Source organism: Colossoma macropomum, unplaced genomic scaffold, assembly GCF_904425465.1.
Source record: "Colossoma macropomum unplaced genomic scaffold, Colossoma_macropomum, whole genome shotgun sequence".
Taxonomy (NCBI): domain Eukaryota; kingdom Metazoa; phylum Chordata; class Actinopteri; order Characiformes; family Serrasalmidae; genus Colossoma; species Colossoma macropomum.
The window spans coordinates 37,597,410-37,608,515 of NW_023494795.1; positions in this window are offsets into that span (position 1 = coordinate 37,597,410).

Genomic DNA, 11,106 nt, shown 5'->3' on the forward strand with positions numbered 1-11,106 from the left:
AAGATTTCAAACCTAATAACATGTATGACTGGTGCAAGTTCATGATTATATGACAAACAATGAACCACATACAGTCCTGTTAATGATCATATTGACCTGGAAAAAACATTTTAAAAATCCCAAATTTAATGTCCAACTTGGACCATAGCAGCTTTTGTAGCTAGCACACAGGACTAGCTACTATCAACAACGACATTAGGAGCACCACGCTTGTCAAATGGTAGTAAGTTCTTTGTTTATGGTGACGTAACTGATTTGTCCTGTTTTTATTTTGGCAATGGTTTATAACAAGTGTTTTTGCATGAACAATGACAGTATCTTGCAGTCAGCAATGAAGGGAGAATAGCTAGTTAGCTTCCTGCTAACACAACATTACTCTAATAGCTAATAGCTAAAATGCAGGTTTAGCTACGACCGCTAGCTAGCATTAGCCAGCTTTTAGCTAGGACTTTTTAGGACAGAAGCTATGAGGAGATATTTTGCTGGAAGGAAACCTTTTGTTTTTATAGAGATTCGTTTTTTTAGCCTTTAGGCTAAAGTTGAAAACATGAGAAGTGTGCAAAAACCACTTGTGTTTGTGTTACACTTTTTTTCACATGTGAATATGTTTTCACATGTGATCACATTTTTTTCATGTGATATTCATGGCACCTTTTTGTCAGGCAAAGAAAATATATATAAAGCAGCTGTTCGTTTTTATAGCTTCATCCTGCGTCTGCCTCAATCTGTCTCTCATCTTCACATGCTGTTTGTGATCATAAGGCTGGTATAAAGAGTGACACACACACAAGCCACACCCGACACAATGCAAAGCACATTTATGAGCCAAAGGTGTCTCACCAGAAACCACATTTTGCATGTTTTTTAACATTTTCCACATTGTCACACCCAACATAGACCACAGGACCACAGACCCATAGGAAGTTCTTTATGTGATAAACTATCATTTTACAACACAATTTAGAACACCATATATATATATATATATATATATATATATATGTATATATGTATAGTCATTCTGAGTGGTTTGATGTGTGAAATGGTATGGTATGAAAAACTAATGACTAATTTCTCAGACAGTGGTGGTGATGGGAACCAGGGGTCAATGTCATACACAAATGTAGCCATTTATTATTTCCTACTAGAGAACCTACATATCTTCTGAGTTTTTATATAATGTTATAGTAGTAAAGTAGTGGTAAATCTGCTCTCAAAACTATCGTAAAAACAATGTCCCAGACAAAGTATTCATAACCGTTTCATATAATAACTTTGTGTGAGAAAAGTTTGAGAGGCATTACACATTTCAGACGTCTGGTTTCTGTCACCACCACTGTGAACAATTCTAACTCTGTAACTTTATCTAGAAACCAGCATTTCACATCAAACCACTCTGAATTATCTTAACTATTGAATTATGTAGAAATCTGAAATTCATCTTTAAAACCCCCCAGAGCTCATTCTTAATGTTTACAGCTGATTCAACTCATGCTTTGTGAATGCAAACAGTTCAAGACAGCATAGGATGACAGTTAGGGTGATTCTCATGCTAAACTGATTAGAAAAAATCTTTGTCATTGGCTTAAATGTTCATCCATGACCAGTGTTGAATGTGTCTACTTAGGCAGAAGTTTGGTGTCCTGCCTTCTGGCACAGCTGAGCCACCCGTTGCCTGAACAGAGTCTGACCCACTCCAAGGTTCAAGGTGGTGGCCAGTGAGTAGAGATCGAAGAGCATCCAGATGATATCCCGATCAAGAATCACTCTTTGGTAACCGCAATACACATCTATAAATATGCCTGCTGAGCTGAGGAGGTAGAGGAACCCTTGTACCAGGCTGGTGATGGTCACTCTGACCTGGTTCTGGAGCGGCTGAGACTGGAAAGGTGTCCCATTCTTGGTCATCTTTTTAATGTGCTTGTAGAGGTAGCGTCCCGTGACACCAGTGACTGTCAGCATCACGTTCAAGCTCAGCAAAGCCATCACCATCGTCAAAGTGTCCAGCATGTCCAGAAATTGACTTATCTGGAATTTAGGCCGGATGGAAGCAACCGAACCATTTACAATGGTGCTGTTGACCTCGGGCGAATTAAGAGTGGAAAAGATGCCGTAAGCCATCAAGAATTCCAATACCAAGTACACTAGGAAGTAGATCTTGGTGGAGATGAGGAGAAAATACATTGTGACTTTGATGTTCTTTTTGAGCCAGACCAAAGGTGCCTTCTTAACTGGGACGATTTGACTGCAGTAGAAGATCTTGAGCCACAGGCTGGTGGGAATGCTAACACGGACTGCGTAGAACATTAACGCCTCCACGGCGTGCTTGAAATACCAGCTCACGGCCGTAAGCTGCAGGCTCAGGTGTAAGATGAGGCTGAGCTGGAACGCGCTGGTGGAGAAGACCGTAAGCACCAAGAGGTTCATCAGAGGCTGCCTGACTGTCATCTCACCACCTGGAGGGAACGTTAAGCAGAAAACATAAAACATGTTCATCAGAAGACCCAGCAATGCACAAGGTGCATTGATGGCAACAGAAATCCTGAACTCCATGGGGATGAGCCAAACCAGAGGCTACAGGGTTTTGTCTGAGGTGCTCTCTCGCTGCATGCAGGTGTTCATGGTGCAGGACATCAAATGGACCATTAATGATTTACATCCAATTAGAATATATGAAAACCTTTTTAAAAAGCAATGTTTGCATTGTTTTAACCACCTACACCTATATCACAGGGAGTGGTTCTTCAAAGATCATACGCAGGTATCATGAAAGATCATACTAACTGGACTGCACTGGGACGCATGACTGGATACTTCTCAGGGCTACTCCTGAATATTTGGGGGCGTTAACTGAAATAAATATGGCAGTAATGTAGCACAATGATTAAAATGATAATAATATAGCAAAATGATTCAAAATTGTCAGTAATGTAGCAAAATTATCCAAAGTGACAATAGTGAAACAAAATGATTCAAAATGACACTAATGAAACAAAATGATTCAAAATGACAATAATGAAGCAAAATGATATAAAAGTGACAAAAATGTAGCACAATGATTCAAAATGATAATAATATAGCAAAATGATTCAAAATTGTCAGTAATGCAGCAAAATTATCCAAAGTGACAATAGTGAAACAAAATGATTCAAAATGACAATAATGAAACAAAATGATTCAAAATGACACTAATGAAACAAAATGATTCAAAATGACAATAATGAAGCAAAATGATTTAAAAGTGACAAAAATGTAGCACAATGATTAAAATGATAATAATATAGCAAAATGATTCAAAATTGTCAGTAATGTAGCAAAATTATCCAAAGTGACAATAGTGAAACAAAATGATTCAAAATGACAATAATGAAGCAAAATGATATAAAAGTGACAAAAATGTAGCACAATGATTCAAAATGATAATAATATAGCAAAATGATTCAAAATGACATTAATGAAGCAAAATGATTCAAAATGACAATAACATAACAAAATGATTCAAAATGACAATAATGAAGCAAAATGATCCAAAAAGACAATAATGATGCAAAATTATTCAAAATAACATTAATGTAACAAAATGATTCAAAATCACAATTATGACCCAAAATAATCCAAAATGACAATAATATGGTCAAGTTAAGTGGTCTTTTTTGCTATTCCTCAATATAACTTGTATACATTGGAATGAAACGCCACACTTTAGACCCCATGGTGCAACACACAGTACAACAGCAGTACAAGAACAGGAGTACATTACACAGAACAACACAGGGTGCAGATACACAACAGTGTGAACCGAGTGCAGAATATACAATATAACACCAGACAAAAAAGACTTGACAGGACAACAAAACAATATTTACAGTTAAACTGTACAGAAAGATTGAGGTCTTACAGCAGCTTTCAAACACAATTAAAGTGCAAGCTTGCAGTGGTGGTAAAAGGTTGTGTGATCAGTCCATGGTGGATGTTAGAAAGGATCTCTGCTCTGTAGAGTATGTGTTAGCTTAATTTCACTTAGAAAGTCCACAATTTGTCATTTATTAAACTCTATGTTTTGTGAATATCATCAACATTTACCATCTGACTCATATCATTCTGAAAGACTAGACCACCTTAAAGCAAAGTTTTTTTGGAAAATCCCTCCACATGGACACACATTTCTCAAACAAAAATAATATGTTTGCTCAAAACTTACAATAACAGACAGAGATATGAAATATGTTTATTTATTTTTAGAGGTGTCCAGCATTTTTAAAGCTAACATTCGAATAGGCCTAGTACAGCAGAACAGCAGCAATAACTTGATGAGATTTCATGTTTCTAATTATCCATGAAATATAGGTGTCCAGGCCTTCATGTATGAAGATCTCACTACTTTTCACTTCGCAAGAAAGCTGAGACTGAGGTTGTTACAACAGCAAAGAGGAGATCAAAGCAACTATACAGGTTCTTTAAAGGTGTGAATTAACACGTATCCAATGCAAAATCTATGACCAGCTCTCCCCTGTAGGCCAAGCAGTCCATACAGCTTCATCTCAGCATGCACACAGAGTCTGCTCCATTTCAAGGCCTGTCTGTCTCTATTAAACACAACACTTACCACATGTATCAGTACACTTCCTTATCCAGTGCAAAAGGTCAGTGGAAACTGCTTTCTAATATGATGTCTGTAATTATATCAGCCTCTGATAAAGGTCACCTGTGACCTGCTCAACCCGTAACCATGGGAACAGACATCTTAATGGCAGACTCTGCTAGCTTATGGGGAACCTCCTGGACTTGTGGTGGCTCCTTTGCGTTTACAATTCTCCTCCTCTTTCCCATTAGCCAATGCACCTTTCAAAAAATGATCATTTCCTGACCGTGAATCTTGGTTGGAGCAACAGGGAACCCTCTAGGCTGTTAGAGAAGGCCTAATCATTTCTGGGAACTGAAATACATCTGTAAGTTTTAGTTCATATTTATTTAATAGAATCGTCATGCATGTTGTATTTAGACTACAAATATTGCAGTAATACTCCTATTTACATCTTAAGTTTTGGTTGGAAACCAGGAAAGCAAGTATGGAAATTTGTCGACTGATTCTTTTGGTCTCTATGTAGATACAGCCATGCTTGCTGTCCCATTGGTTAGGGCTTCAGGAGATGAACTGAAGGCCTGGCATGTCAGAATAATCACTGACATAATTTGGAACTTAAATTTACAATGTAAATTTACAATGTAAATTTAAATTTACATTGGGTGGGACCAGGTTTCTCAGAAATAAATGTCACTGTAGGCCTAAATCCTAGTTTGGAGTTGCCCAAACTCTTTGTCTTGAGGTGCTTGTGGTGGACCGACAGGCAAAAAAGGCAAAATAGTGTGTAAATCTAGGAGCGGCAGGAGAGCATAGGGCCTTGTTGAGCATGAAGGCTAGAAAGCTACTCATTAGCTTTACATTTTTGCACGTCACCAGTATATGTGGAGAAACTTGGGGCATGCTTGCTTTTGTAATCTGGCTGAATGTTGTATACTTTAAATGTCACAGTGTTTTTTTTACATATGAGATGTACTGCCTTGCCTTTAAATTCATTGAAAGCTTTATGCTGGACCAAATCCAACTTATGCACAGGCCAAAATTGTCCAAATTCCCAACACAGTATATTGATGTATTTTATAGTATATTGATGTATTTTACAAGCTTCAAATAAAACATAACTAAAATAGTCATGTACACCAGTATCAGCATAGTGCTAACATGTTATTAGAAACCCCATAGGGGCACTTACAGAAATGATAACTATTATTTTATGGCCAAAATAAAGGCCTAGCTCTAATAACCATCATTCCCCACTGCTTTAAGGCCAACAAAAATGTGGCTCTTCTCTTTTAGTAATGGGTTTTCTCAATGATGTTATCTAACAAAGCTGAAAATTCTTTGATTTTTATTTAGTTTGTATCACAAAGCACATGTCTAAACAATAAAACACATGAACAGGAATATAACTCACACATCAGTCATGTTTCATTGTTACTCTGATTAAACAAAACAGACATTCACTTGGAAAAAAATCACAGTATCTCCAACAACAAAGGAAACCTTGTGCATCTTTATGCAGCGATAGGAAACAGTAGCAAGCAGAAAGTAACGATTTTATGTGCTGATACATTTCATTCACTCATTTCATGCATGTGCCGTAACTCTTCTGGCAGCAGATTTAAACATGTTAAGAGGGGCCATCACCAAATTCTCAGAAAGGATTGCTGGTGTGAGGCTTGGTTCGAGAAAGTCAATAAAAATGTTAGGAGACATCTGCATCAGTAAGTTATCATGAATCAGATAATTTTTATATTGATAATTGATTGACTGGTGGCTCCAGCTTTCATTGACCACCACCTCCCCTGAAATCCATTTACATCTTAAGCCCAACTGTCTTTGCTCAGCTCCTGATCCAAAGGTATACCTTAATTTTTAATTTCAGATGTACTAACCAGCACAAAAAGAAAGCTAGATCCCAGGGTGGTTAAAATACCCTGTCTACATTAGTTAACAGCTTGAACTGAAGCAGCAGATCCCTTGCTGTCATAGGGGGCTTTTGCTTTGCCTTTCTGGCCAGCATACAAGCAGTTCTGTCTGAGAGATTTCTTGAGGTTCTAGAGCTTTCCTTGACTTCCACAGTTCCCCTTAACTGCCATTTTTGAATGACAATTTCCAATTGCAAGCTGGAAGAACTTTGATATCTTCTGTTTTATAGGCATCTTTGTAGGCATTTTCAGTTTCTGAGCCAGCTGCTTAGAGGAGCCTATGGTTGTTGAGTGTTAGCACAATGTATTACACTCTGGCACTGTCATCAGTTGACAGTTCTTAATGACAGTTCTTGATCTGCCTATCCAGTCCTGATGATTCAGTTAAGGCCTAACTAGTTAATTAAGTTCTGACACTACAACTGGAAAGGTGTCCAAACATGTGCAAATTTTGTACAGTTTTTTTTTTTGTTTTCTATTTTAAACAAATATAAAGTAACTTTCTATTAGGATTAGCTGGAATAAATGAAAAAAATAGTTTGCTGCAAAGGTTGTGTTACTCTTTTTCTGCACATCAAAAATCAACAAAGTATGTCATTTGGTGACAACACAGGAGCTTTAAAGAAATGAGCTGGCACAGTAGTGCCAAGCTGTGATCATTTCTCTTGTGTAGGCCTCACTGACAGTTGCTTTATGAAAGCTGAAATTTGTTACGCTCTCCAGTCCAGATGCTAAAGCTAGAGAATTAAGATTAAAATCAGCTAAATTTGAATGACCAAAAGGGAAATGAGGAAAAAGTGGATTCCTTTCCATGCACATCCACTCAAGTCTAGGAAAAATAATCATTTGGCTCCTTTCCATTTCTTGGTGATTATGGTCACCAAAGCAGAGGCCAGATTAGCACTACTACTCTGCCTACACTGACTTCCCTGGCGGACGTAGCCCCAGAGGTCTATATGCACCAGTTATCTAGCAGTGGATGACTCATGCATTTTCCATCTCGCCTATCTGACAGACTCCCCCTCTGGCCTGCCTCCATGATTACAATTATTATCCAGTCACTTAAATGCCATGATTACACCTTCCAGCTATCCAATCCCTGCCCCTGTCTTTCTGTGTGTATACAGCCCATTCCGGCAGACAGCTGATTCCAGGCTGATTTTCAGAAAGTTTTATGATGAACTTTTTTTCTTTATTATCTACAGGATGTTAGGCTTCACTACTCATCCAGTAGTGTTATCCATTACAGAGTGCAGCAATGCAGCAGCGTTCATGAGGCAAATGGAATGCATTTGCAGTAAATGTGTTACTAAGGAAATAAGCCTATGTACGTAGCATTGTCCAATAGCGCTAAAAGGATAAAGATAGAAGCCAAAGCCTAAAGATAACAGTCATTAAGTAAGATGCCTCAATAAATAGCGATCCATGAAGATGGCATGGAAATAAAAGAGTAGGACTGTTTCTGTACAGCAGGGTAGGTGTGATTATATGCATTTTTTCTACTATGCCCCATTGAGTCTTCTTGAAAGCTTCCGGCGTAAGCTAGATAGCGAACAGTGATTAGGCTGTCGCTGTTCTCCATTTTGATGTAAAGTTTACTGGGATTTTGTACTCAAATTGTGGGTTTAGTCTATGATGCTAAAGGAAGTGAGTTCACAAACAAAGATTTAGCTTGCCATATTTGCTAATTAGATAGCCACATACTTTGGATTTTTGTAGTTTTTCAAACCGTTTAATCCAGATTCTACACCTCTTCTCCAGGTCCTGAATGGGCAATGCCCGCCCTGTTACTGGCTGTACTACTAGTGGCTTGCTATGCATGCCTGGTATAAAAGCCTACACGGTTAGCATAGTGTGCTTTGTATGCATCACTTTGTATTAGCTGCACTATAACTGCACTGATGATTAGCTGCACCCACAGCTCTGTTTATTTTATCCTGAATGTATGGCTCCAGGGCCCTGTATTTTCTTTCACGTTTCATGGATGCGCTGACCCTCTTCCCACCATTGCTTTTCAGATGCTTTCGTTTTCAGCATGATTTAGTTCTGGCGCTGGGCCTATTCTCCTCTTGTGTCTTTGGTTTTGGAAATGGCTTACATTTCACTCCCTCCAAGCTGTTGGGATACAGAGTATGCATTTAACAAGTCTACTATGGGCAACCCTGTAGCATACTGTAAAACTCTGAAAGCTTGTCAAAGGTGCCCAGGCTTAGTTACACTTACAAAGCTATGATGGGTCAACTGTGAAAACCAGTTTGCTGCAGCACCACCCTGAGGCAGACCAGTGTTTTAGCTCTAGTAGTTAGTTAATACTGAAGACAGAGGCCCACCATTTTGAGGGTAAGACAGGCTAAACTAAAACACAGTAACAATGAGTGTTTACTAAATTTGTACAACCCTATTTCCGCAAATCTTTTAAACCATATTTTTAAAGGAAAATACAAAGACAACATATCAAATGTTGAAACTGAGAAATTTTATTCTTTTTTTGAAAAATAAATGCCCATTTTGAATTTTGTGCCAACACTATGTTTCATCACCTCTCCTTTTAACAACACTTGTTTTTTAACAAAACAAAGCGTTTGGGAACTGAGAAGACCAATTGCTGTAGTTTTTAGAGTTTTAACTTGTATTTGTGGATGCAGTGATGAACTGTGTTCACAGACAGTGTTTTTCAGAAGTGTTTCTGAGCCCATGCAGTGATTTCTACTACAGAACATGCCTGAGGGCCTAAAGATCATGGCCAGCAAATATTGGTTTTGGGCCTTATCCCTTGCATACAGAGATTTCTCCAGATTCTCTGAAACTTTTAATGATATTATGTACCGTAGATGATGAAAAACAAAAGTTCTTTGCTATTTTACGTTGAGAAACATTATTCTTGCATTGTTGCAGTATTTGTTTGTGCAGTCTTTCACAGAGTGCTGAGCCCCTCCACAACTTTACTTCTGAAAGATTCTCTGGGATGCTCTTTTTTATACCCAGACATGTTACTGAACTGTTGCCAATCAACCACCAGGTGTTTTTTTTTTAGCATTACACAACTTGTTTGCCCCCGTCCCAACTTTTTTGGAACGTGTTGTTGGCATCGAATTCAAAATGGGCAAATATTTTTCAAAAAACAATGAAATTTCTCAGTTTCAACATTTTAAATTTGTCTTTGTACTATTTTCAATGAAATATAGGGTTTAAATGATTTGCACATGATTGCATTTTTTTTCATTTACATTTTGCACAGGGTCTCATCTTTTTTGGAAATGGGGTTGTATTTGAGTATCTTGAACATTACAAACACCATAACAAGTTTATTTTCACAGACCCAGAATTTTGATTTTGAGACTTTCAGAGGGCCCAAAGGGTTAATTGCATGACCACACTGTATTTTGCACCTCGCTTTTTTATAGATTCAGTCCAAAACCAACATGACACTAAATGTCTTGGCTAGTCGATGACAATAGGGTTAGGAGGAAAACTGTGTACATTTGATTTTATCGTGAACCTTCTCTTTATAGGCGAATTCCACCCAAATTTTAATTCAACATAACTAAATGGTTAAATGTGAGATGCTCCATTCTAAAGAAATGGTGACAGGAACCAGATGTCTGAAGAGTGTAATGCCTCTAAAAGCCACATCACAGATATTTCTTCCTGGAAATAGTTGTGAATGTGCTGCCTGATGCCTGGGACATTGTTTTATGATAGTTTTGAGAGTTTTTGGCCTAAAAATGTATTTACAAAATCTGTTGATGGTGGAGGGGTACAGAAGGATGTTATAAGGCAAATTAGCCCCCTTTTTACCATCATCAACTTTACATATAACAATTTAGAAGACGTGTTGGTTCAGTGGACATTTTGTATTGTAAATGAAGTGGCTATATTTGTGTTGTAGACATTGTGACCCCTGGTTCCCATCACCATTACTTTAAAGAAATTATAGTTGGTAGGTTTCTCTGTAATGAACCACTTCACATCAAACCACTCTGAATGACTGTCTAAACGACTGAATTATGCAGAATCTTTGAAAAATCTGTAAAATTCCTCATTAACATCTCAATTTAACCTAGTTCTTGTTAGCAACAGGCCTGATATTCAGACACAGGTTAAACCTACCGATTCAGATATTATTTCTGTGAGGAAATACCTCTCTGACCTTTCTCCACCGTAATTATTTCTTCTGATTCCACCCTCCATCCCTCTATTTGCAAACTTCAGCTTCCAACACCTTCATGAAAGTTTCTGCCCTCATTTTCTCCCTGTTAATTTTCTGTTCTCACTTCGTGGGCATGCATGATATGTAGAAATGTGGAGCAGTTCCTAAGCAGTATAACAGCTGATGTAACACAGAGAGAGAGAGGGAGAGAGAGAGAGAGAGAGAGAGAGAGGGAGAGATGAGTGGAGGGAGGACGGTGGGGGTGTCTGTGTGGGAGAGAATTAACAGATTTAGTGTCATCTTTCAGACTGGAGGCAAGCCAAAGTATCGACCGCTTTAATCCGCTCATCATCTCCCTCCTCCCCTCCCTCCTTCTCCCGCTCTTTTTCCTGCCTCCCTCTTCTCCTCCACCACCAGTCCCGATGTCTGCCATCTAGAGCTGTTTT